The sequence below is a fragment of the Astatotilapia calliptera genome, chromosome 19, assembly GCF_964374335.1.
Source record: "Astatotilapia calliptera chromosome 19, fAstCal68.1, whole genome shotgun sequence".
NCBI lineage: Eukaryota > Metazoa > Chordata > Actinopteri > Cichliformes > Cichlidae > Astatotilapia > Astatotilapia calliptera.
The window spans coordinates 3,146,705-3,173,299 of record NC_137440.1 but is presented as its reverse complement, the minus strand read 5'-3'; the positions used below and the strand labels follow the sequence as shown (position 1 = coordinate 3,173,299).

At 47.1% G+C, this 26,595-nt stretch overlaps 1 long non-coding RNA gene across 1 annotated transcript; it reads left to right on the top strand.

The window, feature by feature from the left end:
- The first annotated feature begins 10,468 nt into the window (after positions 1-10,468).
- Positions 10,469-16,812, top strand: LOC113007644 (uncharacterized). The gene is made up of 2 exons (XR_013903886.1): positions 10,469-11,017; positions 14,247-16,812. It is a non-coding gene; the product is annotated as an uncharacterized LOC113007644 (long non-coding RNA).
- The last annotated feature ends 9,783 nt before the right edge of the window (positions 16,813-26,595 follow it).

The window sequence follows — 26,595 nt, the reverse complement described above, 5'->3', positions numbered from 1 at the left end:
GGTGTGGTGAAGATGGCCTCACAGGAAGCACAGGCCTTGGTGTAATGTGAATGGCCTCAGACAGCAGCCAGGCCCTGGTGAAATGTAGATGGCCTCAGCCTGCAACATGCGCTCTGGTGAAAGGTAGTCTGCCTCAGCCAGTGGCACAGGCCCTGTTGTAGTGAAGCCAGTAGTAAAGGCCCTTGTGTTTTCTGGAACGCATCAGCCGGCAACACAATCCCTGTTGAAATGTGGATGGTATCATCGAGTAGCACAGGCCCTGTTGTAATTTGGATGGCCTCATCCAACAGTACAGTCCCTGGTGTGGTGAAGATCGCCTCACAGGAAGCAGTTTCAATTAGAAACACCCAGCCAGAATTTTTTGGCTGAATTGTTTTGCAGCTTCCCGTCCTCATCCTGAACAAGGAAGCTCCAAGGAAACTAATCTCTCCCTGAAGACACCGAGTGCAGTTTCAGAAGCACGAGCATGAACATCAACAGTGGACAGGAGTCCAAGAGACAATACCAGAGTTCTGAGCAGAGAGGTCCAGCAGCGCTGTGGGCAAACGGCATCAGAAAGAGAAGAACCACCATCTACATTGGATGGATGGAGATGCGTTTCCAGCAAGCTGCAACCTCACTGTGTGTGAAGGACTTTTGAGAAGACTGTCTGAGCTTGACATTTGCCAGGTTTGGAGTGAGATGGCAATGAAAGAGACAGTGGGACAAAGAGAGACACGGGACAAAGCTGAAAAAACTGACTGCCATTGGACTGAAAAGTGGGAGAGAAGGAAAGGAGCAGAAGAGGACTGAGGCTGCTGTTTTAGTGTGGGCAATCAAATTAGGTTAAGGAATCCGGGGAGACAAGCGACTGCCTGGAAGTGGAGGATTGACACAGTGTCCAGACCACCACAAAAGGGGGAGGAAGACAAGCACTGAGGTATGCAAGTGTACTGTTCGAATAATGGAAAGTGACACGACACATACAGATAATATGCACCAGAGATTTAAAAAAAATCATACACAAAGTGTTACACATTAAAAGAGGGCATTTGTAGAAGGGGTTAACAACACACAGTGTGGTTGCCGATGGTATCCTGCAAGCATTTGGGGTTTAGCTGTGCCTGACTATGACAGAGTTTTTCATTTAGATGTTTCTGAAACAAAATTTGGAGTGAACGGAGTCTTGTTCCAGAAAAAAGGGGGGAAGGTACATGAAAAGATACATAAAAACAGAAAATGTATTAACCGTACTAATACAAACACAAGAGAGATCATGAAGATTAGACAACATTTTAAGCGTGTGAGTCTGTTTATCATCTTGTCCAAGTCACTTAGTGTGATGCAAAGACCAGTGGACTCATAGCACATTAGTTAAGAAATGATCAAATAATACTAGAGAAGTGTGTAAGAAAGGCAGCTTTAAGAACATGCTCTGCTGGATATGCAGCTCCACAGACATACATTAAACCTGCCTAATAACACAAACACACATGCAATGAAAATTAGCTTGTTATCTTTCATCAGTGTTAAAATAGTGTCAATTTAGCAGACACTTGCTATCAAATACCGAATTTATCCAATAAATAAATAAATATATATATATATTGACTCTCTAGGTTGCAGGACAACAATTTAACTTTTGTGGGAAAAAAGATTCTGGTTTGACCAACCAGTGATCAGACAATAACTTTAGTTGTTGATATAGTAAACTGGGAGATGCTTGCTGCTTGATTGATGCAGCACAAGTAATTTACTGTATGAGGGAAATTCTATTTTTGTGATAATATTTTGAACATGCTTTCCTGTCGTCCTGTCAACTTAGTGGGTTAATAGCTGATATGCAAATTAGTTGATCGGTTTTAGATTAATGAAAGGTGACTGAATTCTAGCACGAGTGAATGGGATGTTTGTTGTGTGTTGAGTGGAGACTCTAAAACACTGAGTTTCCTGTTTTGATGTGCGAGTGAATCCTGTATTTAGATACACAACTCTGAATACGTCAGAACAAACTTCTTTTGTGAAGTGCATGACAGCATGTCACATGTTTTATGATGAAGGGAAAAAGGAAAAATTGAATAAAATAGATCTGTGACTTAAATGAGTGAAGAGCGCAGACCTGGTGATTAAACTCATAGCTAATAAGACATTAGGGTTATGTTGTGTGTTTTGCAGCTGATAGTTGGTTTGGAGTGAATCTAACTGATGATTTTTTTCTTTTGTTGTGAAGTTGAGCCTGCCAATTAGTATGATGGTATGATGAACCATGCTAATGGTGATTTACCCTCCTGAGATGAGTAGCTTGTGTCATGACTATAACAAGGCCTTTTTATTTTGATACTTTTACAGTGCACTGAAAGTTTGGTTTGATAATCTCTGTTATTTTTCATTTTTTATCTTTTGAACAGGCACTGATTTTGTTTGTCTATTTCTTTTCTTTAAGCAGATCTGCACGTCGGGAATTAAAAGTGCTATACGACCGGTCGAGAAAGCTGTTACAAGTGAGTTTTCTCCACATTGAAATGGGCTCAGGAGAAAGCTACTTATTTGGGACAATATTAAATGAAAGTCCCGGCCTAAAAAGAATTCAGCGATGTAATCCAAACTAAAGTTCTTTTTCTTTTTGAAATGACGTCATTTTGCTGAGAGTGGAAACTAAATGCGACGATGGTTTCCACTATCAGCAAAGAAAGAATGAATGAATGAATGGAAATAAAAACAAACTGACTGACTGGTAAAAGTTGACAAGACTTGACCACGACTCAAGGTTAACCTCCACCTAGACAGGACAAAGGGTGGATGAATTTATGTGTTTTTGTTACAGGAGCAGAAAGATGATAGCAACATTCGAGGTTGCATGATGGTTTAACCTTTGAAATGCCATTTTCTGTGTCTGTGCATCTACCAGGGGTGTTATTCACTACCTTGTGTTGCTTACAGAGGTAACGGTGACAAAGTATGCATATACCTGCGCAGCGCTAACATTTGCATTTTCTTTTCTACAGCATTGCAGTTTTTCATGTGTTTGATCATGTGATTTATAAGAGGATTAGTTAATGTTTTTTTTACTATAGGATTTCTGGGTTTATATGTGAATGACATTCTTTCTACAGCTAGGGATGGCTAACTTTATGGTGTTTTTATGGCACCTCTGGAATGTGGATGGCCGACGCCTGCCCACCAGGATAATCAATGTGTGTTGCTAATGTTTGTTTTTTGAGACTGCATGTACAAGATTCAGCAGAAGCGGACAAGTGACATGAGACAAACAAATAAGAGATGCGGTGTTATGGAATAGTTAATATGGGCTCATTTGCTGGCCACGCTTGAGCCCATAAATAATATATGAGTGGAGTGACTTTGCTTACGAGAAGTCACTGATTACATTACTGTTGACTGAGTACATGGGATGATCCATGTCTGAGGCAAATTATGGTAATAATTGTAGTTTACTGATTTGAGAAAACCTGCACATGACACTTGTCTTGCTAGTGCTGAATGCTTATTGCTCTTATGATACAATTGTTTACAGGTATGAAGTTTGATTTCACTTCCAGATTTTGCTTTCCAGGCCATGATGGTGTGTATGCAGGCTCCTGACAAAGCCAGGTGTTATGCAAAACACACTAACATTTTTATTGCAGGATTATAGGTCCAGGGTGGTGCTGCTCCAGGGGAGGAGATGCCCTGATGTTGCCTGGGATATGATCTAGCTAACCTTTTTCTTTAAGACAGGAATCTGATTTTGATGAGTTGACTCATGGGAGTGTCCATGTGTCAAGATGGGGGATCCAGGATTAATATGAAACAATGAATTAACATTAAATTTTGGAATTTGTGGGGCTCGCACACAAGAATTTCACTCGCATGTGCTGTGCCAGTGTGCCTGCACATGTGATGTGACAATAAAAAGTGATTTGATTTGATTTGATTTGAATTAACATTAAATTTTGTTTTATATGATTTTTGCAGCAATTTGTGTGATTAACTGTTTATTTACAGGTATTAAACCTATGCAAGTGGTGCATCCATGTTCAGATGAGGCTTTGATGGCCTATAAGTGAAGTTCACTGAACTAAAGGATGTGGTTTGATGATTGTTGACATGCTCTCCAAATAGAAGTTTTTCCTCTTAGCAAGGAAATACAGGTGCAGCAGTAATCTCCTGAGAAATCTTCAGAGGCCCAGTGAGAAGCGAGAACCATTCCAGGCATAACTGACAGCCCAGGCAGTGATTGAGGTCAAAGGTCGAGCTGGTTGGGGCCCATCATGAGATCAGATTTTGGAGCCACAGCACGGACCATGAAACTGCGTTGGAATGAGAGCTGTGCCAGGGGGGATTTCCAGAGGCTAACAGAGGAGATTGTGGACAACAGACGGGCACCTGAAGGATGAGGGGAGCGTGCCAAGCTCCATCGACAGCGCAGAGGGAATCTAAGGATGACATCATGATTCTGTGAAAAGCACAGGAACCAGAAGCTATGGTGGTGATGACAGCAGTTACCTATGAACATCACCTAAAGCTGTGTCACTATACTGTGCATACGCTGGCACATTGAAGACTGCTGGGATCATAACGCCAGTAAGATAACTGGACCCAGCACCCTTTTCACAAAGGGATTGATAGAGGCCAATTCAAGTGCTTCTGACCTTTTCAACTGCCTTCAAAATAGCGGAGAGACCCTCCTGGATTTATCAGAGCCACTGCAAAGAGGTCGAGGTCCCAGGAAACCCCGGCACCCTCAAGACAGCACAATAGAGAAATCTCACACTTGGTTGTTTCAGTGGTGAGGGGGGAGTGCTGATTGAGCCCCCGTAGGGTAAGCTCGCACTTCAACCTCCAGCCTCTGATCAACTCTAGGGCAACCAAGTGCGAGGCGTGACGGACCTGTGTGCAACCATGGGGAGGTGGACCCTCTTGGTTACCTTGACTACGACGCTCACTTTTACAGGACCCCAGCTGGTGCCGGAAACAGCTGAACCAGGAGGAAGGCAGAGAAGATGGACACACGACAACTCTCACCTAAGGGATATGACGCAAGACCACATCCCTCCGTGGATGAACAATGCCTGGTACCGTTATATCCACGACAGAACAAAAGCATAATTGGCAAATACAGACTATTATGTCTGTTCCCATCTACCCAGCACGGCAACATACCCCACACTATATGTGTTCCTGGACTAACTCTCAGGGAAGAACTACTCTATGATACTAGCAGAGAAAGGGGACTTCGTGTCCTCTTCAACAACACATGCTGCACTTACATACTGGACGATGTACACTCATTAAACGTGACTGACGCCCTGAGTGTTTTGAGACAGATCTAGCAGGCCCAAAAATCAGGACTATGTAAGTGATACAAGTGACTGGTTTTTCTTGGCTTTACACTGGCTCCTGGTTACAGGTACTAAAAAGACTACTCATCGGAGTTGGGATATTTTTTACTGTTGCTGCATAAATAGCCATGACAAGTGATGATGATAATGACCCCAACCTGTTGGAACACGAAGACTTTGTGTGATTAATGACGATGTGACAGAAAATGTACAACAAGATGTTACAAACTGATATCTCACTTTAAAAGTTTTCTCTGACAACAGGAGGGAATGTCAATGGAAAATTGTATTTAGTAGTCAGTATAATCTTTTAGTGATATAAGTTTGCATATGGTAGAATACTGCATGTAGTTATTTGTATTAGGAAATATTCAACCATGTATACTTAGAGGCATATAATCAATTGTGTGTGATCTCTAGCAGGCTGCAGGCTTGGCGTGCACCTCAGGAATGCACCCCCACGTCCTGGGAGCATGAGAGTTCGTACCTTGTTTTATTGTTTTATGGTAGGATTAACGTAGTTACGTCTGTTTTAGTCTAAGTGCTTTAACTGCTTGACTTCCTCACCAATGTTATCTAGGGTGAGGGAGCTCTACCCTCTTCCTGACCAAGGATGTGCCTTTTATGACGCTTTGATCAGCAGGACACACACACACACAAACACACACACACACAAACACACACACACACACACACACACACACTGAAGTATAAAATAAAGACGGGGGCAGTGCTCAGGGCGAGTCTCAGTCTGGAGGCTGCCCTTGCTAGCAAGAAGTTCTGTGTGTTTCTCTTCTCTGAGTCTTTACTGAAGAAGTGTTTTAGAATATTTTCCCTAACACATCCATATTTCACACCATATTACACCAGGGCCAGTGGTGTTGGTTGAGGACATTCACATTACACCTGGGCCTGTGGTGCTGAACCATTTCATGCACATTTCACCAGATCAAGTAGTGTTGGCTATGGCCATTCACATTACACCAGGGTGTGTGGTGCTGTCCAATACCATCCATATTTCACCAGGGACAGTGTTGTTAGATGAGGCCATCCACATTACAACAGGGCCTGTGCTACTCACTGAGGACATTTACATTTCACCAGGGCCTGTTGTCATGGCTGAGGCCAACTACATTTCACCAGGGCCTGTGTTGGTGGCTGATCCCATCCACAACATACAAAGGCCTGTGCTACTGGCTGATGCCATCCACATTACACCAGGGCCAGTGCTCCCTGTGAGGCCATCTTCACCACACCACTGCCTCTGTTGCTGGCAGATGCCATACACATTGCACCAGGGCCAATGCTCCCTGTGAGGCCATATTCACCACACCAGGGCCTGTGATGTTGGCTGATGCCATCCACATTACACCAGGGCCTGTGGTGCTGGCCATATATCATCCACATTTCACAAGGGCCACTGTTGTTGACTGAGGCCAAACACATTACACCAGGGACAGTGCTTCCTTTGAGGCCATCTTCACCACACCAGGGCCTGTTGTGCTGGCAAATACCATATCTGTCAGGTTTCGTAGATCGGACTCACGCGCAGACCACTAGTATCTTCAAAAGGTGCATTTATTTACAGTGTTTCCTACAGTGAAATTCATATATACACATAATGGTGCCAAAGGAAAAAAGGGGTCGGGGTTCCAGGGTCCAGGAATGAAAGAGGCAGGAGTCCAGGAAGGGAAGGTTTCCATTCAGTCCTAACACATCTCCTCTCCTTTCCTCTATCTCTCTTGCTCCCGTTCAGTCGCCAGGCACGGGGAAGAACAAGTCCAGAGGCAATCTATGCACAGGCAGAAAAAAACCATTAGTCTCCTGGTTCAGACATGCTCACAAACTAACTTTATAAAATACAGGACGACTGACGCTGAAGGCTCAACGATCCAGCGACGAGTAGAGCAGACTCGCCCTCTTAAGAAGGGTTCCAATCTCTCATGATCACCGACAGGTGTGTAGGCCAGGGGCAGGAGCCCATACTGAGCTCCGCCCCGGCAGGAAAAAGAGAATGGGAGAGGGCGAGAGAGAAAGAGAGAGCAGAAGTGAGAGAGAAAGGTAAACAAAAACAAAGCACCTGACGGCTGTCAGCTGACGAGGAGCGGAGACCATGACAGTACCCCCCCCTCAACGGGAGCCACCCGGTGACCCACCAGGCTTGTCCGGATGCAGGCGGTGAAACTCCCGGAGCATGGGCACATCCAGAACGGCCGCCCGAGGGACCCAGGAGCGCTCCTCCACGCCATAACCCTCCCAGTCAACCAGATACTGACAGCCACGCCCACGGCGCCGAGAGTCCATGATGCGAGTGATGGAGTAGGCCGGGCGGGAGGAGGGGGCCTGGAAGGAGGGCACAGAGTACTGGACCGGACAGGTTTGAGTTGAGAAACATGAAAAACATCATGGATCCTCATATTACGAGGGAGCATCAACCTCACAGAGACGGGATTGACCAAAGCAGAGATCTCAAAAGGACCAATGAAGGTGGGCGTAAGGTTCTTCGACTCAGTCCGAACCGGAACAAAACGGGTAGAAAGCCATACCTTCTGGCCAACAGAGTAGTCAGGCGCTGGAGTCCGGTGCCGGTCTGCGATACGTTTATTGTTCTCCTTCGTGCGTAGTAACGCCGCTCGAGTCGCCCGCCAAACTCTGCGGCACCTGCGCAGATGAGCCTGAACGGAGGGTACAGAGTGCTCACCTTCCACAGCAGGGAAAAGAGGAGGCTGATATCCCAAGGACGCCTCGAAGGGCGACCGGCCGGTAGCTGAGGCAGTCAAGCTGTTATGGGCATACTCAATCCACGGCAACTCCGCACTCCAGATGGTTTGATTGGTGGAGGCGACGCAGCGCAGGGCAGTCTCCAGTTCTTGGTTGGCCCGCTCGGACTGGCCATTGCTCTGAGGATGATAGCCTGAGGATAGACTGACCTTAGCGCCCAGGGAGTCGCAGAACTCTTTCCAGACCCGGGAGGTGAATTGAGGACCCCGATCAGACAATGGTAATGAAATCCAGTGCAATATGAGACCATGGCCTGGAAGGAGTGGATAACGGATGGAGCTGACCCGCCGGAAGTTGGTTCGAGGGTTTGTTTCGGGCACAGACCGTACAGGCCGTGACATATTCCCGAGTATCTTGGGCGAGTGAAGGCCACCAGAAGTACCGCTGGAGAAACTTGACGGTGCGATGTATCCCTGGGTGGCATAAGAACCGGGCCGTGTGAGCCCATTGCAGAACCTGGGACCTGACAGCGCGCGGAACATAGAGTCGGTGGGCAGGCCCCCCTCCCGGATCCGGTTCGGCTACCTGAGCCGCCCGGATGGCCGCCTGAATCTCCCAGGTGATGGCCCCAATAGTACAGGTTGCTGGCAGGATGGAATCAGGGTCCGGCTTTTCGTCAGTAACAGCGAACTGACGGGAGAGAGCATCCGGCTTGACGTTCCGGGAACCGGGTCTGTACGTGATTGAGAAATGGAAACGGGTAAAAAACAGGGCCCATCTGGCCTGTCGAGCGTTGAGACGCTTTGCCGTTTGAAGGTAGGACAGGTTCTTGTGGTCGGTCCAGACCACAAAGGGTTGAGTTGTGCCTTCCAGCTAATGCCGCCATTCTTCCAAGGCGAGCTTAATCGCCAACAGCTCCCGATCGCCCACATCGTAGTTTCGTTCTGCAGGGGTGAGACGACGGGAAAAATAGGCACAAGGGTGCATCTTACCCTCCCTCCGTTGGGAAAGGATGGCCCCCACCCCTGAGTCGGATGCGTCGACCTCTACCACGAACTGAAGGGTGGTGTCAGGTTGGACCAGGATGGGCGCCGAGACAAACCGTTTCTTGAGCTCCTGAAAGGCAGACCGGGCGGCGTCGCTCCACTGAAAAACAAGCTTGGGAGAGGTCAACTGGGTCAATGGTAGAACAATCCTACTAAAGTCCCGTATAAACCTCCTGTAAAAGTTAGCAAAACCAAGAAAGCGTTGCAACTGGCGACGGTTAGTTGGTTCAGGCCAGTCCACAACAGTCTTAACTTTCACAGGATCGGGTCGAAGATCTCCACGCTCAATTATGTACCCTAGGAAGGCAACTGTTATGATATTTTGATACCACGGTAAGCATTTACAGGATATTGTTTTATACAGGAAAACTGTTACTCAATAAGGCCAATCTACTAGTTGTTTTTCTCTTTCTCTGTGACCCAAGAATTAATGTGTAAGACTCACAAGCTGGTACCAGAAGGTCGAAAACACCACAGAGATGAGACCACTTCCTTACTCCCATCCTCCCTTTTTCTTTATCTCCTGGAAAAGGCTCGTTAAAGGCTAGGTGGTTCGTTTCAGAATTCACTAATGAAAGAACTCTGTATTTTATGTCTAGGAGTGTATTTTGCTGGGATGATCATAAATTGTAGCTGAACTGATAAACTACACACAGGATACTTCTTTGCTCACAAGGCAGGAAGACGTTTCCTTATTTGGTCTGTACCGGTTTGAACTGGGAAAGCTGACACACGAACCTTTTTTCCTCTATATAAACTGCTGTGTATCAAATAAACCTTTGAGTTGATTTGGGAAGGCAACCTGAAGCAGTCTGTGTTTCCTTGTTCTCCCAAGCTGCTCCCGGCGCTGTAACTAACCCAGCTGAACGGCATACCTGAGTGTTACTTTAAATAATTAGGAATCTTAGAAGGAAAGGACAAAACTCTGCTTATCGCTCACGCCACGGAGGAAACCCGGGACGGCAATTTCCTTCAATTTTGGTGTCAGAAGTGGGATGGCTGACAGAAGGTAAATATGCGTCTTTCATATTTATATAAAGACCTATTATACCTCTCTCAGTGATCGATCCATAAAAAAACGGGATATGCTGACGAAGTTTCACTTAGTGATCCAGAGAGATACACTGACTGACTTCCTCAGTCCCCGAATAAAGTAAATTAACCCTTGTGTGGTGTTGGTGGACACAGGAAGTTGCCTGTTGTCTTGAATATTTTAATTTTGTTTAAGTTGCTCACTCAGAAAGAGTGACACAGGAAGTTGCCTGTTGTCTTAAATACTTCTCGTTAAGTGAGAAGTTGCTCACCAAAGAGTGACACAGGAAGTTGCCTGTTGTCTTAAATACTTCTTGTTAAGTGAGAAGTTGCTCACCAAAGAGTGACACAGGGAGAAGTTGAACGGGTCTCACAGACCCGATTACCATACAAGGGTTAAAAGCAGTAAATTAAAAGCAGAAAGACACAGGAAGTTGCCTGTTGTTTTACGAGAAGTTGCTCGTTAAGCGAGAAGTTGCTCGCTAAGTGAGAGTTGCTCACACAAACAAAAATTGCTAGCAATAAATTTAAAGTGACCTCAGCTGTGCCGCAGCGAAAATACTAACCTAAATCCTCCTAGCGTGTAAACCCCTCTGGAAATCACTGAACATGGGTCAGAATTATTCAAAGACCACAGACAGGTCCGATAAAAAAATCTAAAGTACCTGTAAAACCAAAAATTAATAAAATACAAAATAAAGTCTCAAATAACGGCTCAGTATAACTCCCATTTCCGGTTACGTGTAACCTACGTCCGCGAATCGGTGAAGACGTCCATGATCACGTATCCAGAACATGCGGGAGTGCTTATGTGACTGACTTTGTTTACAACTTAAGAAGTTCAATGCATTCTAATTTCTTTTCGGAGCCTTATCCCGAACGATTATCGCCAGAAAACAGGTCAGTAGAAATGTTGAATATCATTTGTGATAAGAAAAGTAGTCTGCTTAAAAAGTCCTGTAGAAAATATATGATAGAATGCCGCGACGTGATGCATCAAATGTTACCGCTATGGACAAAAGGAGGGTAAATAATGACAAAGTCGCCGATTTCTTTAAGAATCTAAAGAAATTCCTGCTAACAATGTCCAGAGACAAAAGTGACTTAAATGCAGTAACTATGTGTAAACAGAAGCCTGATGAATCTATCCTAGTATTCATAAAACGCTTTATGCACTGTTGGACAAGCTAGAGGTGCAAATTCAGCTCAGTTTTCCAGCAGCTGCAGACACCCAAGGCAAAAATGAATTTGTGTATTTCATTTAACATAAAGGGTGAAATGTTTGCTGACACTGATAACAGCTTATGTTTTCTCTGCCCTATGTACCGACATGATGGAGAAGGAACATCCTCTGTGTCAGCTGGACCCTCAGCAGAGAATGAACTCAACATCCTTTTTGTCCGGTACTCTATGTCACACACTGTGCCAAAAAAAAAAAAAAAAAAAAAAAAAAAAAAAAAACGTGTACAGACGCCACTAACAGGTAATCCCATGACTGGGAGCCACACTTTTGTTTCTCTCACACTGTTCAACAACATGATAACTGCTCACACAAGTGAAGGTCAAACAGTGATTTTGTCACATAACTCAGACATAGTTTATGACATAACTACACCATGTCGTCACATAGATCTAACCTACCCTATCCACTGTACTATTTCTGCAGTTACATTGCCAGCTGAATACCAGAATATGACATTGTGGTCTAAAAGTGAGAATGATATAGGATTTATTGACTGTACACTTTATCACGTACACCTATTAAAACACAACAAGCAGTATATGTCAAGCAGCATCCCATTTCCACGGAAAAAGCCGCAGCCCTAGATGTCATGATAGGAGATTTATTGACTACAGGAGTAATAAAGCCCACACTCCTGTCAATCCTGTGCCAAAGCCTAACAAACCTGGCGTATGGCGTTTCATACAAGACTTGAGGCAAATTAATGCAGTCAACATTCCTCTGCCACCTCTCGTTTCAGATGTTCACAGCATATTGACATGCATTGCATACACATTTTACCGTGGTGGATTTATGCTCCACTCCTTTTTCTCAGTACCTGTGACACACAGCCGTTATTTGCATTCACACATAGAAATAAGCAGTACACTTGGACTCGTTTGCCCCAAGGCATGATAGACAGCTCTGCTGCTTTCTCAATGGTGCTTCACTCCTCCAGGGCTGCACCCTGATCCACATGTGGATGACCTCCTCCTCTGTGCTGAAAGTGAAAAACTATGTCAAACTGCTACACACATGCTTCTCCAGCACCTCCAAAAGACTGGCCACAAAGCATCAGCAAAGAAAATGCAGTACTGTCAGACTTCTGTTCAATATTTGGGATTCACACTGTCTCACGGAAAACGTTCCATGACTGCAGACAGGGTCAAAGCTGTGACCTCCGTCCCTCGTCCCACTACACAGAAGGAAATGTTGTCCTTCCTAGGCATGGTGAACTATTGCAGACAGTGGATACCAGACTGTTCTTTTCATGACCACATTCTGCGTGACTGTTGTAAAAAAAAAAAAGACAAGCCTCCTCGAATACTGTGGTCCACAGAAATGACTGCCTCTTTCAATGCATTACAGGGAGTGCTGACCTCCGCCACTCAAAGGTGCTGCCTGAATTGTTCAGGAATGCCGGCCTGCCTGAGGGCAGTAGCAGCTTGCTCTATCATGATAAGGGACTGCGGGAAGCTCACACTCTCACATGACACTATTCTACACACCAATCACCAGGTCACGACCATTGTAGCAAACATAACTAAACAACATATGCAAATCTCACTATAAAAGCGAGCAGCACACCTGATTCGCCAGCACATTTATTGATCCTATGCTGTGTTCTTCTGACCGACAGGATGGCTCAGACAGGCTTGACGTTCATGACTGCATGACACGTATACAGGAATCCACAGCACCATGTCCAGATTTAGAGCAAACACCTATCTCAGACTCAGCCACGGTTTATGTGGACGGGTCCTGTTCAAGGCCGAATGACAACTCATTTCTTTGTGGCTATTCAGTGGTAACAGTGCCTGACATCATACTAGAGGCTCACTCATTACCATTTCACTCAGCACAAAAAGCAGAGCTCATGGCTTTAATACGCGCCTGTGAGCTACATTTGGATAAGCATGTGACAATTTACGCACACAGCCGCTATGCATTTGGCGTTGTGCATGACTTTGGCACATTGTGGAGACAGAGAGGATTTAGATCTGCTGATGGAAAATAAATTGCTAAATTCTGATTTTGTTCAAAGACTTTTTCAGGCTATACAGCTGCCATCGGCCGTTGCAGTTGTAAAAACGAAAGGACACAGTACAGCTGACACAGACGAAGCAACAGGTAATGCCTTAGCAGACGTGACAGCCAAGGCTGCAGCTGCATCACAGCTCCCACCGCCGCAGGAAGTATTATCTGTGCCCCTACAGCTGCCACTTGTTACACTCCCAGACTATTTAGACACAAATGTTGATTTAAAATTCATACAAGAGCAAGCCTCTGCATAGAATAATGACTGTACCTTAGATGACAGAGATGGCCTATACAAAATCTTAAGGGTTTGATTGCCCTCCCATATTCCCTGATGCCAGTCCTTGCCCGACATTTTCACTGTGTGAGTCATGTCGGACAAAGAGGGGTAATAGGGGCAATAAAATTAAGATTTGTAATTGAGAAAACATCACATGCAGTAAAAAGCATATTAGCAACCTGCCTAACATGTGCACGAACTAATGTAGGAAAATCAAAAGCGAAACATCAGCATTTACCACAACCAGATTTTCCATTTCATACATTACAAATTGATTTTACACAAATGCCAGCGCAAGGAAGTATCAAGTACTTACTGGTAATAGTGGATCAATTTAGTAAATGAGTAGAAGCTTATCCAACCTCAAAAGAAACTGCAGAAGTAGTCTGTCAAAAGTTGAGCAATGAAATAATACCCAGATTCGGAATACCTCACCAAATTAACAGTGATAGAGGACCTTCATTCACATGAGAAGTAATTAAAAAATGTGCTAAAACTTTAATGACCTGGGTCAAATTACTTACTCAAGTCCTGTGTGAGATTAGAATGACTCAATCTGAAGTAACCAAATTATTTCCATTTGAAATAAGACTATTTCCAAGACCATGGTCAGCTTCCAGAGGGGCACCGCTAGTAGAAGGTGATGTATATTGCATTGTCCACTGATGTTCACAACCTGGTAGAAAAACTGAATAATAACTATCAGAAAGTTTGTCTCTCTCAGCTTTTCCCCTCCACAGTTCCACCAGTGGAGACAAGGAGACGCATGTTGGAGAAGCCACTAAAACCAAGGACTCTCTGGGAGGCCGCGCGTGTTCCAGCCCCAGACTGTACTGGCAGTGACGAAGAACCAGCATCCTCACAGACGGACAACCTCAGTGGATTCATGCCAGCAGGGTTAAGACCAGCCCAATCGGACCATCTCAGGCGTCGGATCAAGCAGACGACATCTCCGGCGAGCCAGCGCCCGGAACTAGAGCAAATAAACACACGGGTAGACGACATCTCAGGCGAGCCAGCGCCCGGATCCAATGTACACACACACACAATCACTGATTAACACACAACGCCTGAAAGAGCCAAGACTCAGAGAGCTCTTTGATGCTTCACCTGAACAACAACAAGGTACTCAAACATCCAGCAGGAACAGAAAGCCAAAAGTACCACATGATGTCTAACCTGATAAAGCCAGACTCATTTCATCCTGATAATGGAGAAAATGAAATGCCCATTGTCATCATACGACGCTTATTCAATGTCTCTCGAACCTGGGACCAGGCCAGGAGACAACTGAAGAACTGTTTTTCTTATATACTTTCTTATATATTTAGGTTATTTATCATATCTATCGCATTAACCTTAGGATTTCTCTTTGCTATTTTGTATTGTAAACTGCAACCATGTTCACATTTCTGCAGGTCATATTTTGCTGACTATACCTCATGCTCCATTTTGCAAGACACCTACTTAATGCACTCCTCACGCTCCCTAAAATCAGTAAATAGCAACATAGACGCCACTAATAAACCATCTTATGCGCCCTCTAGAACAGGAGCTAACGCCTGGTATGAAAATGCCAGAACAGCCGCTCGTGATTTAGGAAACAGTAACTGTTATGTCTGTTCAAAGGCTAATCCAGAACAGGTAATAGTAGGATACCCCATATCCGGTTTCCCCCTCACTGAGGGACTAGAGAAAATCAGCGGAGATAATGCTCTCTTTAAAGACGCTTTACAGTTGACTCTGAGCCCTCTCGACTGCCTACTTAGACACACACACACACCAACTAACCCTGAGACTCCATTAGGCGAATTATTGAAGTTATCTAATGACACCGCAGGGACCTGCGCCCCAATGAAACGCCCCAAGATTAGGTTAAAGCCCTCACTACCCTTAGGACAGATCCCTCTCCATTTTAATACTAGTATGATATGTCTGCGCAGACTAAAGTTAACTGGCCCAGACACACACATAGATTATACAAAGGATAACTATACATTCTTCTCTGACTCCCCAGGTGCACGCTGTAATGAGACATGGCTAGCTGTCTCTATGGCTGAAGTTTTATCATATCTGGAGGAACACACACACAGTTCAAGTTCGAGCAGAGACTCGATCATTGTTCCCCCAGACGGTGTATTAAATGACACTGACTGGGGGGAGTTAGTTAAATCACACATGGTCACGCGCCTAACTAGACCAATCCCACATGCTTATTGGTTGTGCAATAATACTCTTAGATTAGCTTTACCTGTTAATTGGACCGGTACCTGTGGTCTAGTAACCGTTGATGTATGCTGTACTTTCATTCCCAATAATACCGCTCCTAACGGTCCATTCACACAAGCTATGAATAAACTTGAAGCATTGCAGATAGAACTAATTGCCAATACAGGTCACGGTCAGTGGCTACATAAGTGGCTACAGGACACGTTTGGAAGATGGAAGAAACTAATTGTAGCCTTTGTAACCGTTGCAGCATGTTTTTGATGATTATTGTCTGTTGTGTGATACCATGTATACGCTCTCGGAATTTTTGATATTAAGCTTGCTCGAAGGACCAGTTACATTTATGATTTGTTTCACATTTATGATTTATCTTTATATTATGTTATTACATTCTGTCTTTATACTATGTTATCATTACATGATAAAAGGGGAGAACTGTTATGATATTTTGATACCACGGTAAGCATTTACAGGATATTGTTTTATACAGGAAAACTGTTACTCAATAAGGCCAATCTACTAGTTGTTTTTCTCTTTCTCTGTGACCCAAGAATTAATGTGTAAGACTCACAAGCTGGTACCAGAAGGTCGAAAACACCACAGAGATGAGACCACTTCCTTACTCCCATCCTCCCTTTTTCTTTATCTCCTGGAAAAGGCTCGTTAAAGGCTAGGTGGTTCGTTTCAGAATTCACTAATGAAAGAACTCTGTATTTTATGTCTAGGAGTGTATTTTGCTGGGATGATCATAAATTGTAGCTGAACTGATAAACTACACACAGGATACTTCTTTGCTCACAAGGCAGGAAGACGTTTCCTTATTTGGTCTGTACCGGTTTGAACTGGGAAAGCTGACACACGAACCTTTTTTCCTCTATATAAACTGCTGTGTATCAAATAAACCTTTGAGTTGATTTGGGAAGGCAACCTGAAGCAGTCTGTGTTTCCTTGTTCTCCCAAGCTGCTCCCGGCGCTGTAACTAACCCAGCTGAACGGCATACCTGAGTGTTACTTTAAATAATTAGGAATCTTAGAAGGAAAGGACAAAACTCTGCTTATCGCTCACGCCACGGAGGAAACCCGGGACGGCAATTTCCTTCAGCAACCGTGGGCACATGAAACTCACATTTCTCACTTTTAACGAACAGCCGGTTCTCCAGAAGGCGTTGCAGTACCAGCCGGACCTGGGTCTCGTGTTCAGCCTGGGAGGAAGAGAAGATCAAAATGTCGTCTAGATAGACAAACACAAATCGGTTAATATAGTCTCTCAGAACATCATTGACCAGAGCCTGGAACACTGCAGGTGCGTTGGTAAGGCCAAACGGCATGACCAGATACTCAAAATGTCCAAGATGGGTATTGAACGCCGTCTTCCATTCATCACCGTCTCGGATCCGAACCAGATGGTAAGCATTTCTCAAGTCCAGCTTACTGAATATGACGGCGCCCTGGAGAAGTTCGAAAGCAGAGGTGAGTAGAGGCAGTGGATACTTATTTTTGACCGTAATGTTATTGAGTCCCCGAAAGTCAATACAGGGTCGGAGGGTCTTATCCTTCTTCTCCACAAAGAAGAAACCTGCTGCGACGGGTGAGGAAGAGGCCCGGATGATGCCGGCAGCAAGAGATTCCGTGATATACTTCTCCATAGCCTCCCGTTCCGGCAATGAGAGGCTATAGAGGCGGCTGGCCGGTAAGGGAGCTCCCGGCAGTAGGTCTATGGCGCAGTCGTAAGGCCGATGGGGGGGCAGTGACTGGGCTCGGTCCTTCCGAAACACTTCAGCGAGATCGTGGTAAACAGACGGCACACTTGTTAAGTTGGAAGACCGCAGTGGCTCTGGACAGATGACCGATTGGTTAGGCGGTACGGCCGCCTTAAGACAGGTCATATGACACTCCTCTCCCCAGCCCGTAATGCTTCCTTTCTGCCAATTAATCGTGGGATTATGTTGCTGGAGCCAGGGATGACCAAGAACTAACGGCGTCTGAGTGGAGTGAAAAACAAAAAAACTAATCTCCTCCGAATGATTGCCAGACAGTGTGAGGGTGAGCGGTTCAGTGATGTGTGTGATGTCGGGGAGGCGCTGCCCTGATAAAGCCGTGACGCGTAAGGCGTGGGGTAGTGACTCCACAGTCACACAGAGTCGTTTAGCTAGTTCAGAGTCAATGAAATTTTGTTCTGCTCCAGAATCAATAAGCACAGAAAGTGAATGACACTCGGAGTGGACCAGCAGCTTAGCCGGCAGGGCTAAACGTGGAGGAGATTTATCCTGATTCAAACCGCCCACCAGTACTCCTACCATCACTGGCGGGCGCGGCCTTTTGCTTGCGACGGACAGGAGGCAATCATGTGTCCCTTATTACCACAATACAAACACTCACCGGCCGTGATGCGTCGCTGACGTTCTGCAGCGGTTAGGTGAGAGCTGCCGATTTGCATGGGCTGTACCTCTTCGTCGGCGCCCCCTGATGTCCGGGAGGACCGGTAATCGGCCGAAGCCTCCGCCCCTCGCGGCCCTGCGGCCTCCTGGGAACTGGAGTTCCGTGCTTGCCGACGAGCTCGTAGTCGCTCATCCACCTTAATACATAAAGACATCAATTCATTAAAAGCAGTGGGTAGGTCCCGCATAATCAATTCATCTTTCAGATCTTCCCGGATGTTATTTAACAATGTGCTCCTGAGCGCATCCGGTCCCCAGCCAGTTTCTTCTGCCAAAATCCAAAAGTCGATTGAATAATCTGCCATACTCCGTTTACCTTGCTTAAAGTTAAGGAGGCGGAGCACCGCAGCCTCAACTCCAGAGCCCTGATTAAACACAGTCTTAAAGTTAATCACAAACCTCTCAAAAGAGATCTCCGGGTTGGAGTTTAACACGACCTGGGCCCATTTCAAAGCCCGGTCACCAAGCATCTGTACCAAAAACGCAATCTTCGCCCCGTCATTGTTATGAAAACGCCGCTGTTCGCGGAAAATCAATGAACACTGGGCCAGAAAGCCAGGGCACTTCTCTGTCTCCCCCGAAAAGGGCTCAGGTGAAGGCAGAGGACCGTCAGAGGATGGGGTGGCTGCCGATGAGGGACCGGCCGCAGCCGCCGCGAGTGTCTCCTGCGAGGCAGGGCGAGCCGGCTGGGAGGTCCCTGGCTGTACTCCCCCTGGCGTAGTCAAACCGGAAACAGCTTGAGTTAGTGCAGCGATCTCACCTCGCAGCTGATGTAACATTTGTTCGTGGCGAGTCAGCGCCGCTTCTTGGGCAGCCAGTGCCTGACCGATGGTATTCTGATCTGCTGAGTCCATGTTGTGGCTGGATCGTTCTGTCAGGTTTCGTAGATTGGACTCACGCGCAGACCACTAGTATCTTCAAAAGGTGCATTTATTTACAGTGTTTCCTACAGTGAAATTCATATATACACATAATGGTGCCAAAGGAAAAAAGGGGTCGGGGTTCCAGGGTCCAGGAATGAAAGAGGCAGGAGTCCAGGAAGGGAAGGTTTCCATTCAGTCCTAACACATCTCCTCTCCTTTCCTCTGTCTCTCTTGCTCCCGTTCAGTCGCCAGGCACGGGGAAGAACAAGTCCAGAGGCAATCTATGCACAGGCAGAAAAAAAACATTAGTCTCCTGGTTCAGACATGCTCACAAACTGACTTTATAAAATACAGGACGACTGACGCTGAAGGCTCAACGATCCAGCGACGAGTAGAGCAGACTCGCCCTCTTAAGAAGGGTTCCAATCTCTCATGATCACCGACAGGTGTGTAGGCCAGGGGCAGGAGCCCATACTGAGCTCCGCCCAGGCAGGAGAAAGAGAATGGGAGAGGGCGAGAGAGAAAGAGAGAGCAGAAGTGAGAGAGAAAGGTAAACAAAAACAAAGCACCTGACGGCTGTCAGCTGACGAGGAGCGGAGACCATGACAATATCCATATTTCACCAGGGCCTGTGCTACTCGTTGATACCATCCACATTTCACCAGGGTTTGTGTTGCTGGCTGATGCGATCCACAATACACAAAGGCCTGTGCTACTGGCTGAAGACATTCACATTACACCAGGGCCTGTGGTGCTGGCCAATACCATCCACATTTCACCAGGACCACTGTTTTTGGCTGACGCCATACAATTTACATCATGGACAGTGCGTCCTGTGAGGCCATCTTCAACACAACAGGGCCTGTACTGTTGGCTGAAGCCATCCACATTACTCCAGGGACTTTGGTGCGGCCAATACCATCCACATTTCACCAGGGCAAATGTTGTTGGCTTCTACCATCAACATAACACCAGGGACGGTGCTTCCTGTGAGGCCATCTTAACCCGACCAGGGCCTCTGCTACATGTTGATGCCATCCACATTACACCAGGGCCGGTGCTACTGGCTGATGCCATCCACAATACACAAGGGCCTGTGCTACTGGTTGATGCCATCCACATTACACCAGGGCCAGTGGTGTTGGCTGAGGACATTCACATTACACCAGGGCCTGTGGTGCTGAATGATATCATGCACATTTCACCAGATCAAGTGGTGTTGGCTATGGCCATTCACATTACACCAGGGTGTGTGGTGCTGACCAATACCATCCATATTTCACCAGGGACAGTGTTGTTATATCAGGGCATCCACATTACAACACGGTCTGTGCTACTGGCTGATGCCATCCACATTACACCAGGGCCAGTGCTCCCTGTGAGGCCATCTTCACCACACCAGGGTCTGCGTTGCTGGCTGATGTGATCCACAATTCACAAGGGTCTGTGCTACTGGCTAAGGCCATTCACATTAAACCAGGGTGTGTGGTGCTGACCAATACGATCCATATTTCACTAGGGCCACTGTTGTTGGCTGAGACCATACACATAACATACTGGCTGATGACATCCACATTACACCACTACCAGTGCTTCCTGTGAGGCCATCATCACCACACCAGGGCCAATGTTGTTGGCTGAGGCCATACACTTTACACCAGGGACAGTGCTTCCTGTGAGGCCATCTTCACCACACCAGGGCGTGTATTTTTGGATGAGGACATTCACATTACACCAGGGACAGTTCTTCCTGTGAGGCCATCATCACCCCACCAGGGCCTGTGCTACTTGCTGATACCATCCACATTACACATGGGCCTGTGGTGCTGACGAATATCATGCACAATTCACCAGGGCCAGTGGTGTTGGCTAAGGCCATTCACATTACACCAGGGTGTGTGGTGCTGACCAATACCATCCACATTTCAACAGGGCAACTGTTCTTAGCTGATGCCATACACATTACACCAGGGACAGTGCTTCCCTTGACGCCAACTTCACCCAAGCAGGGCCTCTGCTGCTCGTTGATGCCATCCACATTACACCTGGGCCTGTGGTGCTGACCAATATCATGCACATTTCACCAGGGCCTGTGGTGTTGGCTAAGGCCATACATTTTACACCAGGGACAATGCTTTTGGCTGAGGCCATCATCACCACACCAGGGCGTGTGGTGCTGGATGAGGCCATCCACATTACACCAGGGCCTGTGGTGCTGGCCAATACCATCCACATTTCACCAGGGCAACTGTTGTTGGCTTCTACTATCCAAATTACACAAGGGACAGTGCTTCCTGTGAGGCCATCTTCACCCGACCAGGGCCTCTGCTGCTCGTTGATGCCATGCACATTACACCTGGGCCTGTGCTCCTGAATGATGCCATCCACAATACATAAGGGCCTGTGCTACTGGCTGAGGATATTTACATTTCACCAGGGCCTGTGGTCATGACTGATCCCATCCACATTTTACCAGTGCCTGTGCTACTGGCAGATGCCATCAACATTACACCAGGGCCAGTGCTCCCTGTGAAGCCATCTTCACCACACCACTGCCTGTGTTGCTGGCTGATACCATCCCCGTTTTACCAGTGCCTGTGCTACTCGTTGATGCCATCCACATTACAGCAGGGCCTGTGCTACTGGCTGGTGCCATCCACAATACACAAGGGCCTGTGCTTTTGGCTGATGCCATCCACATTACACTAGGGCCAGTGGTTTTGGCTGAGGACATTCACATTACACCTGGGCCTGTGGTGCTGAAAGATATCATCCACATTTCAACAGATCAAGTGGTGTTGGCTATGGCCATTCACATTACACCAGAGTGTGTGCTACTCGTTGTTACCATCCACATTTCACCAGGGTTTTTGTTGCTGGTTGATGTGATCCACATTTCACCAGGGCCAGTTTTGTTGGCTGAGGCCATCCACATTACACCTGGGCCAATGCTCCCTGTGCTGCTGGCTGATACCATCCACATTTTACCAGGGCCTGTGCTTTTGGCTGATGCCATTCACATTACACCAGGGCCAGTGGTGTTGGTTGAGGACATTCACATTACACCTGGGCCTGTGGTGCTGAACCATTTCATGCACATTTCACCAGATCAAGTGGTGTTGGCTATGGCCATTCACATTACACCAGGGTGTGTGGTGCTGACCAATACCATCCATATTTCACCAGGGACAGTGTTGTTATATCAGGGCATCCAAATTACAACAGGGCCTGTGCTACTGGCTGAGGACATTTACATTTCACCAGGGCCTGTGGTCATGGCTGAGGACAACTACATTTCACCAGGGCCTGTGTGGGTGGCTGATCCAATCCACAATATACAAAGGACTTTGCTACTGGCTGATGCCATCCACATTACCCCCGGGCCTGTGGTGATGCCCGAAACCATCCACATTTACCCAGGGCTTGTGTTGCTGGCTGATGACATCCACAAAACACAAGGGTATGTGATACTGGCTGATGCCATCCACATTACACCAGGGCCTGTGGTGTTGGCTGATGCCATCCACATTTCACCAGGGCCACTGTTGTTGGCTTAGGCCATACACTTTACACCAGGGACAGTGCTTCCTGTGAGGCCATCTTCACCACACCAGGGTCTGTGCTTTTAGCTGAGGCCATCCACATTAAACCAGGGCCTGTGATGCAGAATTCTACCATCCACATTACACCAAGGACAGTGCTTCCTGTGAGGCCATCTTCACCCAACCAGGGCTTCTGCTGCTCGTTGATGCCATCCACATTACACTTGGGACTGTGGTGCTGACCGATATCATGCACATTTCACCAGGGCCAGTGGTGTTGGCTTCTGCCATTCACATTACAACAGGGCCTTTGCTATTGGCTTAGGACATTTACATTACACCAGTGTGTGTGGTCTTGGCTGAGGCCAAGTACATTTCACCAGGGCCTGTATTGGTGGCTGATCCCATCCACAATATACAAAGGTCTGAGCTACTGGCTGATGCCATCCACATTACACCAGGGCCAGTGTTGTCGGATGAGACCATCCACATTACACCACTGCCAGTACTTCCTGTGAAGCCATCATCACCACACCAGGGCCTGCGTTGCTGGCTGAGGCCATCCACATTGCACCAGGGCTAATGCTCCCTGTGAGGCCATCTTCACCACACCAGGGCCTGCGTTGCTTGCTCATGCCATCCACATTACACCGGGGCCTGTGCTATTCGTTGATGCCATCCACATTACGCCAGGGCCAGTGGTTTTGGCTGAGGACATTCACATTACACCTGGGCCTTTGGTGCTGGCCAATACCATACAAATTTCACCAGTGCCAGTGTTGTTGGCTAAGGCCATCCACATTACACCACTGCCAGTTCTTCCTGTGAGGCCATCATTACCACACCAGGGCTTGTATTGCTTTCTGATGCGATCCACAATATACAAGGTTTCTGTACTACTGGCTGAGGCCATAAACATTACATCAGGGCCAGTGGTGCTGGCCAATACCATCCACATTTCACCAGGGCCACTGTTGTTGGCTGAGGCCCTACATTTTACACCAGGGAGAGTGCTTCCTCTGAGGCCATCTTCACCACACAAGAGCCTTTGCCCTGGGCTGAGGCCGTCCACATTACACCGGGGCCTGTGGTGCTGACCGATATTATGCACATTTCCCAGGGGCAGTGGTGTTGGCTAAGGCCATTCACATTGCACCAGAGACAGTGCTTCCTTTGAGGCCATCTTCACCAAACCAGGGACTGTGCTTTTGGCTGAGGCCATCCGCTTTACATCAGGGCCTGTGATGCCGACTTCTACCATCCACATTACACCAAGGTCAGTGCTTCCTGTGAGGCCATCTTCACCCCACCAGGGCCTCTGCTGCTCGTTGATGCCATCCACATTACGCCTGGGCCTGTGGTGCTGATCGATATCATGCACATTTCACCAGGGCCAGTGGTGTTGGCTAAGGTCATTCACATTACACCAGGGCCTTTGCTACTGGCTTAGGACATTTACATTACACCAGGGTGTGGTCATGGCTGAGGCCAACTACATATCACCAGGGCCTGTATTGGTGCCTGATCCCATCCACAATATGCAAAGGCCTGTGCTACTAGCTGATGCCATCCACATTACACCAGGGCCAGTGCTCCCTGTGAGGCCATCTTCACCACACCAGGTCCTTTGTTGCTTTCTGAGGCCATCCTCATTTCACCAGGGCCTGCGTTGCTTGGTCATGCCATCCACATTACACCAGGGCCTGTGCTACTGGGTGAGGCCAACTACATTTCACCAGGGCTTGTGTTGCTGGCTGACGACATCCACAATACACAAGGGCATGTGATACTGGCTGATGCCATCCACATTACACCAGAGGCCAGTGGTGTTGGCTAAGGGCATTCACATTACACCAGGGCCAGTGGTGCTGACCAATACTATCCATATTTCACCTGTGAGGCCATCTTCACCACACAAGAGCCTTTGCCCTGGGGTGATGCCATCCACATTACACCGGGGCCTGTGGTGCTGACCGATATCATGCATATTTCCCAGGGCCAGTGGTGTTGGCTAAGGCCATTCACATTACACCAGAGACAGTGCTTCCTGTGAGGCCATCTTCACCAAACCAGGGACTGTGCTTTTGGCTGAGGCCATCCACATTACATCAGGGCCTGTGATGCCGACTTCTACCATCCACATTACACCAGAGACAGTGCTTCCTGTGAGGCCATCTTCACCCCACCAGGGCCCCTGCTGCTCGTTGATGCCATCCACATTACACTTTGGCCTGTGGTGCTGACCGATATCATGCACATTTCACCAGGGCCAGTGGTGTTGGCTAAGTCCATTCACATTACACCAGGGTGTGTGGTGCTGGCTGAGGCCATCCTCATTTTACCAGGGCCTGCGTTGCTGGCTCATGCCAATCACATTACACCAGGTCATGTGCTACTGGCTGATGCCAACTACATTTCACCAGGGCCTGTGCTACTCGTTGATAACATCCACATTTCACCAGGGCTTGTGTTGATGGCTGATGCGATCCACATTACACCAGGGCCAATACTCCCATTTAGGCCACCTTCACCACACCAGGGCCTGCGTTGCTGGGTTATACCATCCACATTACACCAGGGCCTGTGGTTCTGGCTTAGGCCAACTACATTTCACCAGGGCCAGTGCTCCCTGTTAGGCCATCTTCACCACACCAGGTCTCTGCTTCTGGCTGAGACCATCTTCACCAGACCAGAGTCTGGACTACTGTCTGATGCGATCCACATGAGCAAGGTCTTCATTTGAGGGCATCTTCCCAACAGCAGGGCCTTTGCTTCTGGCTGATGCCATCCACATTACATCAAGACCACTGCTTCCTGTGAGGCAATCTTCACCACACCAGGGCCTGTACTGCTTTCTGAGGCCATGTACATTGACCAGAACCTGCGTTACTAGCACTAGGAAGGCCCAGAGCCCAGCCATTTGGCTTTTCTACCTTTAAAACCCGGAGAGCAGCCAAATGGCTGGTAGGCTTTTAGCTAAGCTTTAGCTTCAGGCAAGTGGAAGCTAAATTGGCTAGTCATTCATATGTAAATTGGGTTGTTACCTGGGAATTCTGGAGGGAGGGGAGTGGGGGTGTGTGGATGAGGGGGTGGGGGAGCTGCTAAAAGCGGTGAGCTTCCTTTTGTTTCATCTTGATGCATTCTCAATCATCCAGGGAAACAAATCTCCAAAAGTCACCAACTTGGAGTGTTTCAGTTTGCCATCTTAGGGAGAAATCAACACACATGGGTGTATGTCCTTTGTTGCTGAGATTTATTGATAAAAACAGTACAAAAAATCAACCATTTGTACACATTTTTACAAATAATTATAAAAAGTGAGTGAGTACATTTCAACATTTTCAGCAATCACTCACAATCCTGGCACTGCCATGGTATCTGTAGTCTGCATTTACCACATGTGTATCTGTTGCAGTGAACACATCGCACAGTGGCATGATTGTTCTTGCAATTGTGTTTGACCTGACACATGGCTCTTTTTCCAGGGCTCGGTGTGGAGGGTTGTGTCAAAGGCAACTGTTCTTTTCTTGCCTTCTTCGCAGCTACATGAGAGTGAGCTAACTCCCTTGCAAGCTCCACCAGGAAGTCCACCCGTCTTTCCTTCGTCCCGGAGCATGCTTGATACAGCACATGTGCATTCAGTGCTGCCATGTCAATCATGTTATAAAACACGGCAACTGGCCAGCGCCGTGTTCCTTTGCGGACAGTGTACTCCCGAACCATCTGGTCCATCACATCCACGCCACACTTTGTTTTGTTGTAAAGGGTGACAGTGTTTGGCTTCCTTTTGGTAGTGTTATCAGTCTGAACCACGCCGTGCATGCTGCTAAGAATATAGACTGTCTTCTTCCGTTTGGCCGCATACGC